Source organism: Pipistrellus kuhlii, unplaced genomic scaffold (genome assembly GCF_014108245.1).
Source record: "Pipistrellus kuhlii isolate mPipKuh1 unplaced genomic scaffold, mPipKuh1.p scaffold_m20_p_41, whole genome shotgun sequence".
NCBI lineage: Eukaryota > Metazoa > Chordata > Mammalia > Chiroptera > Vespertilionidae > Pipistrellus > Pipistrellus kuhlii.
Window position 1 is genome coordinate 3,203,571 of NW_023425542.1, and position 6,923 is coordinate 3,210,493.

The 6,923-nt window shown below is 52.4% G+C and overlaps 1 long non-coding RNA gene across 1 annotated transcript; it reads right to left on the bottom strand.

Annotated features, from left to right (window-relative positions):
* Nucleotides 1-1,480: 1,480 nt before the first annotated feature.
* Nucleotides 1,481-6,531, bottom strand: LOC123651250. Its single transcript, XR_006739842.1, has 3 exons — nt 6,371-6,531; nt 4,146-4,219; nt 1,481-1,739 (listed from the first exon to the last, which is right to left on the bottom strand). It is a non-coding gene; the product is annotated as an uncharacterized LOC123651250 (long non-coding RNA).
* Nucleotides 6,532-6,923: the final 392 nt, after the last annotated feature.

Consider the following 6,923-nt stretch of genomic DNA (forward strand, 5'->3'; position numbering starts at 1 on the left):
CAGAGCAGTCACCCAGTCTAGTCACTCACCCGGCCAGCTAATAAAGGCTCTTTGCTTTTGCATAGGACTCGGCTCCCTGGTGGTCCTTGGGGATCTTGAAATATGGGCATAATAATATGACTATCAGCTGATTTCTTAACAGAAACTATGCAGGCCAGAAGGGAGTAACAAGAAATATTCAAAGTGATGAATAGCAAGGACCTACAACCACGACTGCTCTACCCAACAAAGCTATCATTTAGAATTGAAGGTCAGATAGAGAGCTTCACAGACAAGAAAAAGCTAAAGGAGTTGATTACCACCAAACCAGCACTGCATGAAATATTGAAGGGTATTCTTGAAGAAGGAGGAGGAAGAGGAAGAGAAGGAGGAGGAGGAGGAGGAGGAGAAAATATGAACAACAAAAAGGCAATAAATACATATCTATCTAAAAATCAAAATAAATGATTAAGAAATCTAATGAACAGAATAAACTGGTGAACAAAATAGAATGAGAGGCATGGAAATGAAATAAGACTAATGATTCTCAGAGGGAAGGGGGGGTTTCAGGAAGAGATTAAAGAATGATCTTATATCATACTAGAAGCTCAATGCATGAAGATTCATGCTAGAATGGGCCTTCCTTTCCTTGGCTACTGGCACTGATTTTCCACTCCAGCCCAGCCCTGAAGCCACCTCTTTCGGCTCTGGCCCGGCCTTCTCATGCTGCCCAAAGGCCCTGAGAGACCTGGGGTGGGGCACAATGCCTGCATCATTGCCATGATGACGACACAAGTGTCCTACCCACTGGTCACTGAGCACCTGTGTATGCAAATTAGCTGCCATCTTTGTTGTGTTGCTTTGCATATCACTCCCTATTGGCTGGTGGTCCTAGTGGACTTACGGTCAATTTACATGTTTGTCTATTATTAGGTAAGATATGCATTACCTATGGACACAGACAATAGGGTGGCAAAGGCCTGGGATAGGGTGGGACTATGGGGGGGAAGGAACATGTTATAATTCTCAAAAATAAAGATTAAAAAAATAAAAATAACTCTATTTTAAAAAGGAGGAAACAAATAAATAGCCTCCTTCCAAAAAATAAAATAAAATAAAAAACCTCCTTCCACAAAGAAAATTCCAGACCCAGATGGCTTTTCTAACCAGTGATACAAAAACACTTAAGGAAGGGAGAAATATTACCTGCTCCAAAGAAACTCTTTAAAAAAATAGAAGCGGGAAGAAGCGGCCGAATCACCTTTGGAGGCCAGCGTTAGCTCATTGGACAGCAACAATACGAGAGGAGAAATTTTCAGAGCAATACTCCTCATGAACACAGACACAAAGGTCCTTAACAAAGTACTTGCCACTCGAAGCTAACACAACGAACGTAAAAAGAATCCAACACAATGTAAAAAGAATGACATGATGTCAAAATGGGGTTTATCCTAGCGATGTGAGATAGGTTTAACATTTGAAAATCAATCAGTGTGATTCAGCATGCTCACAGACTAAAAGAGAAAAAACATATAATTATCTTAACAGATGTAAAAAATTTTGACAAAACTCAATGCTAATTCTAATAAGAGACTCTGTACACTTAGGAAGAGAAAGGAAGTTTCTCAGCCTGATAAAGGGCGTCTAAGAAAAACGTAACCGCTCCACGGCAGCCTACCTTCGGTGGCGAAGGGTTCGCTGCTCTCCTCCTGAGAAGGAATCGGGGTCCGCGTGTCCATTCTCCCCTCTTCTATTCAGCCCTGCAGTGGCGGTCGTCGGTGGTGCAATCAGGTGAGAGAACAAAGCAAAAGGAAAGTCATACCCCGTGTAAAGCAAAAAGGGAAACTGTCCTTACACGCAGATGCCATGCTCATCTCATGTAAAAACATTCGAGGCATTTGCCATCACGCTATCGGGACTGACACGTGAGGTGAGCAAGATCGCCAGGTTTAAAGCCAATGGAGTTTCTACATACTAGCAGCAAACGATGGGTTAGGAACGTTTCCTAAGCACAATAAACACAAACCATAAAATTAAAAAATGGGCAAAGTGGACTTTGTTAAAATGAAAACTTCTTAAATCATAAAAGGCTAATATGCAAATGGACCAAACAGAGGAACAACCGGTCACTCACTGACCACCACGAGGGAGACACTCCACGCAGGAGCCAGGCTCACGGCTGGCAAGGAGAGCGGTGGTGGCAGGAGCCTCTCCCACCTCCGCAGCAGCACCGAGGGTGTCTGGGGAGCGGGCCTAAGCCCTCAGTCGGATATCTGAGGGTTCCCGGACTGCGAGAGGGAGCAGGCTGGGCTGAGGGATTCCCCCTCTCCGTCCCCCAGCCCCTGAGTGCATGAATCTCATGCACCAGGCCTCTAGCTTGTCTTTAAAAAAAAAAAAAAAAAAAAAAAACCAAGCCGGGACCGGTTTGGCTCAGTGGATAGAGCGTTTGGATAAAAAAATCCAAAACACTTTTAAGAAAGGCAAAAGGCAAGCAAAGACAGGAAAAAACTATAAAGCAGGTACCTGACCAAGAACTTGTGTTCAGAATATATAGAGAACACTTACAGCTGAATCACAAACAACACAAACAATCCCACTAAGAGACAGGGTGAAGACTGAGCAGACACTCCGTGAAGCTAGATTCTCAACAGCTTCGGTCGTTAGGAAAGTGACAATTAAGGCCACAAGGAGATATCACTACATACCTGCTGGGGGTGGCCAAAATGAAAAAGCCTGGCCATACCAGTGTTGGCAAGAATGGGGAGCAGCGGGAGCTCATGCTCCACTAAAGGGGGTGGAAAATGGCGCTGGCGCTTTGAAAACGGCTGGACAGCTTCTTTTTAAAAATATATATATTTCATTGATTTTTTTACAGAGAGGAAGGAGAGAGGGATAGAGAGTTAGGAACATTGATCAGCTCCCTGCTGCACACCCCGTACTGGGGATGTGCCCGCAACCAAGGTACATGCCCTTGACTGGAATCGAACCCGGGACCTTTCAGTCTGCAAGCCGACGCTCTATCCACTGAGCCAAACCAGTCAGGGCTGGACAACTTCTTAACAAGCTCAAGACACACCTACCATAGGGTGGAGCCGTTCTACCCAAGAGGAACTAACGCAATGTGTCTACACAGAAACTCGGAGGCAAATCTTCACGGCCGCTTTGCTTACAGATCCAAACAGTGGAAAATCGCAAATGCCCATTCATGGGTGAATGGGTAAACGAACCACAGATATTCAAACAGTGGAATGTAACTCAACAATAAAGTAATGAGCTATTATGCACACAGCATGAGCGAACCGCAACATCATTATGCTCAGCGGAGGAAGCCAGAAACACCCCCGCCCACACAAAAGCAGAGACGGTACATAATGCTGTGTGATTCCACTTATGTAAAACTCCGGGAAATGCAAGCCACGCGGTACGGTGGGGAGCAGAGCAGCGGCTGCCTGGGGACGTGAGGGACGGCTTGCAAAGAGGCCTAAGGGACCTTCTGCAGTTGACAGAAATACTGGCCACGTAGATGGTGGTGCTGGTTTCACACGTGTGCATCTGTATGTTGAAACTTCACAGAATTGTGCACTTTAAATATGACAGCCTAGCCCTGGCCAGGGTGGCTCAGTGGGTTGGAGCACTGTCCATACACGGAAGGGTGGAAGGTTTGATTCCCAGTCAGGGCACTTACCCAGGTTGCATGTTCGGTATCAGTTGGGGTGCCTTATAAGAGGCAACTGATCTGTTTTTCTCTCACATCGAAGTTTCTCTCTCTTCCTCCCTCTCTCTCCCTCTCTCTCTCTCTCTCTCTCATCAGTAAACATATCCTTGGGTGAGGGGGGGGGGGGGAAATAGGACAGTTGATTGTAAGTCATTTATGGCTTACAATAAACAACAGCAAGTTCCTTTCAACTTCTTCCATACAGTTCCTAGGCCTAAGCCACCTGACCAGTCCTGACCGCAAGGATGGCTGGGAAATGTAGTCCTTCAGCTGGCCCATAAGAGCAATCTCACAGCCCCTGGTCCAGCCCTGCCCTCCTGCTCAGCAAGGACCAGAATTCAGATTTGCTCAGTTTCCCAGCTCCATGCTTCCCAAGACCCGATTCCCGAAGTAACCCAAATCCCACGGAGCCTCTTGGCATGCCAGGGGCTGTGCCAGGGCCTCTACAGACCTTGTCTCCAATCTTCACAACGTCTTGCAGACCAGGGGTCATCGTGCCATCTTACAGATGTAGAAACGGAGCCTCTGCAGGGGGAGGAGAAGGGAGGAGGGAGGCCAGCTGACACCTGGGGTGCCTCCAGAGCCCGCACTCTCTCTGCCCCCTGCGTGATGTTTGGCCAGGGAGAGGCAGGCGATGAGGGGGTGCACAAGTGAAAGACTGTGGGGATGGATGCCCTAGAGGGACGGGGAGGTCTGGGCTGGGCATGGTGGGTGTGCGGGGCACCCAGCCCCAGGCATCCTCTCCTTTGGCTCTGCACTGCCTGAGCTCCCTCAGGGCAGCCGCCAGGTGAGGGTTTGGCACTCAGCCTCCGGCAGCGTGGCTTGAAGCTGTCCCTGACCTCAGGCCCTGCCTCTCGTCCTGTGCTCACCGCCCAGACCTCTCAGAGGGCTGGTTCCGCCTCCCTGCCCTGGTGCCCTGGTGCCCCGGTGCCCAGGCTCCTCCCTGTCCTCCTCCTAACCTGCTTGGAGTCCTGCCCACGGGCATCTGGTGTGTGCCAAGGCTCTGCAGGCACCGGCCTGCTCCACTTCCCCTCACACTGGGCTCAGTGCTTCCAGGGGCACTCATTCATTCATTCATTCATTCAGTCAGTCAGTCAGTGTCTTCCCCTTACTTGAACCGCTTCAGCTGCGGGTGTCAGACCCTCGTGAGTTTTGAGGAAGCACCTGGAACCAGTCCAGCCCGGCCTGCGGGGCCCGCTGTGTGGCAGAGGGGGAAATCCCTGGGCCATGGCTCCCACGGAGGTCAGGGCCAAACTTCGGGAAGCACAGGGAAAGAGAGGAGCTAGGGGTCCGGGAGGACTTTCTGGAGGAGGGGGCACCTCCATGGAGACCGGAAGGCCCTTGGAATGCACAAGAGACAGCCCGAGGAGCAGGCAAGAGGGCTCCATGGCCGTCTCCCTGGCGTGAGAGAGGCAGGCTGCCCGGGGCCTAGCGCAGGGGGGACACTTGGAGGAAGCACCCCTGGCTTTGTCTCCCGGCGAGTGCCGGGCGCTGACCAGGAGCTGGGAGGGTGCCTCTGGGCGGGGTCTCAGACCCGTCCGCTCAGGGAAACCCAGGACAAGCTGCAGCTCAGAATTTCCTGGGTGACTGTCCCACCATGGAGACTCCTGGGAGAAAGTAAGGTGACCAGACATCCCGCCTTCGGCAGGACAGTCCCGATTTTTAACAATGTGCTCCGCATCTCGTGGCATATTTTTAAAAAGTCCCGATTTTCCCCAAATTTTAGCAATTTGTCCTGCATCCCGCGGTGTTTTAAAAAAGTCCCTATTTAAAAACAAACAAACAAACAAACAAACAAAAAAAAAACGCTGAGGGACACGGGACAAATTGTTAAAAACCGGGACTGTCCCGCCAAAAGCGGGGAAAGGGAGGGAATTTCTCACCACCTGCGGTGTGCATGCAGGTGCTAGACACCCGTTCTCTGTGTCGCCAGGCCCAGTGGAGAGGGTAGGGGTGGAGGAGACCAGCCCAGGGGGGATGGCCAGCCTGGGGCAATCTGGGGAGGCTCCCAGGAGGAGGAGTCTTCCAGGTGGACATTCCATGGAAGGGCACCTCAGGAGGAGGGGTGTGGAGGGATCAAACCTCTCAGCTACTGCTAAAGCCGGTTTGGCTCAGTGGATAGAGCATCGGCCTGACGACTGAAAGGTCGCAGAATTGATTCCAGTCAAGGGCATGTACTTTGGTTGCGGGGAAGGAAGGCCAGGATCTGCCTTCAGGACCAACAGGCTCCGGGTGCGAGGGGAAGGGAGGGGCCCTCCCCTGCGCCCGGTGCAGGAGGCCTCCAGGGACTCACTCTCAGGGACCCTCACCTGCTGACCTCCCTCGTCCACTCAGCCACCGGGACCAGAAGCTGGGCAGCACCCCCCTTGCTCATCCATTCATGTGTTCAATCCGGTCCCCGTCCCCTGCTGACCTAGGACTGCACACTCCAGCGAGGAGATCAATGCACACCGGTGAACAAATACATCCCATAACATCGGAGAGGACTCAGAGACGTGAAGAAACTAACCTGGGGGATGCGGCTGAGGGATAGGGGGTGGGGACTGTGGCCAGGGTGGTCAGTAGAGGCCCAGATGAGGGTCGGAGGCCTGGGGACAAGGCCTGCACACGCCCAGGGCATGGTCTCCAAGCCCTGCCATTTTGATTTTTTCCTCCCACCCTCCGCCGAAACCTCACCTCCTCCAGGAAGCCTGTCCGGATGCCACGGGTGCTCCAGGCTCCGGCAGGACTCCCTGCAGGGCCCTTCCGGACCAGCCCATCTTGCCAGGATGTTCAGGTCACCTGGACCGTCTCCTCGGAGACCCCGGGGGCGAGTCCTGTGGAGATGAGCCTTGAATGGGGGGGACTGCCTGACCAGGTTGATCCAGGTCTTACAATCCCAGTTTAGCCCTGTTTGCAAAGTGGCCACAGACAAGGTACGGTGCCTCTCTGAGCCTCAGTTTACCCACCTGCCAAAAAGGCTGTGCCCCTCCCCCGAAGCCAGCACAGGCTGTCTTCCCTTCTTTCCATCGCCAGAGAGCAGGGGCCGGGGGAGGCGAGGGCTGGCAGGGTGGTGCTCTCCTGGGGCCTTCCCAGGCAGGCCACGCTCAAGTGTGCAAGCTGCCGGCGCTGAGGCATGGGCCGCCGCCACCACGCCACCCTCCTCCGCCTGCCCGGCCATCTGCAGCGTTGGCAGCAGCAGAGCTGGGGGGGTGGGGGGGCGCGAACATTCCGGCACCATCTGAGCGGG